Raw genomic sequence first — 719 nt, 5'->3', positions numbered from 1 at the left:
GAGCCAAGAAACGGAGCTTAATTTTGAACGTAGAAAAAAAAAATGCAAATCAGTATTCGAAACCTTATTCTTCACTCAAGATCGTTTTCAGTTCCAAAAAATCGGTTTCTTGGAATATCTTGACACAGAAAATTATCGGGTTACAATATATCTTAACATAATCACTCCTTTTTTAAATTCAAAATCAAGCTCAGTTTTTAGCCGCATTACCGTAAATCTATATTTATAAAACTCTGGAGACTTAAAACTTAAATCACCTAGTATATAGCAACTATCACTTTTTTAAGGGGTTGCCTAAAATAAGCCATTTTATTACATATGTATATCATGATTTAACCTGAAAGGGTCACAGGCCTAAAATAAAACTTGAAAATAAGAAACCAGAAATTAAATGTAATTTCTTTTGCTGGAAAAAAAACAGCAAAGAACTTAAGGTAATACTGTTGCATCATCAATATCATTTCTCGATGTTTTCCAGCTTTGCAATTGCATAAACCTTAGTCTAGCAACCTCTGCAATGGCGTTCCATCAAACAAGTATTGGCGGGAAAAGAGACAGTTTACGAAGAAAGAAAACAAAAGGAAAAAAAAAGTCGCCAAAACCTGAAAAATAATTAATTTTCTCATTTCTTCCTTTTTTGGGAATTTTCTCTTTCTCTAAAATTTGCCTTCTTGTTCCTCCTCTTCCGTTCTTCGGAAAGACAGTGAAAGGATAAATCG

At 32.3% G+C, this 719-nt stretch overlaps 1 protein-coding gene across 1 annotated transcript in view; it reads right to left on the bottom strand.

Annotated features, from left to right (window-relative positions):
• Positions 1-719, bottom strand: part of LOC119590534 (protein Skeletor, isoforms B/C-like) — a gene marked incomplete at its 5' end in the record, with an annotated part of 50,087 nt that overhangs the window by 5,886 nt on the left and 43,482 nt on the right.

The sequence above is a fragment of the Penaeus monodon genome, chromosome 27 (genome assembly GCF_015228065.2).
Source record: "Penaeus monodon isolate SGIC_2016 chromosome 27, NSTDA_Pmon_1, whole genome shotgun sequence".
NCBI lineage: Eukaryota > Metazoa > Arthropoda > Malacostraca > Decapoda > Penaeidae > Penaeus > Penaeus monodon.
This window is presented reverse-complemented; position numbering and strand designations above follow the sequence as displayed.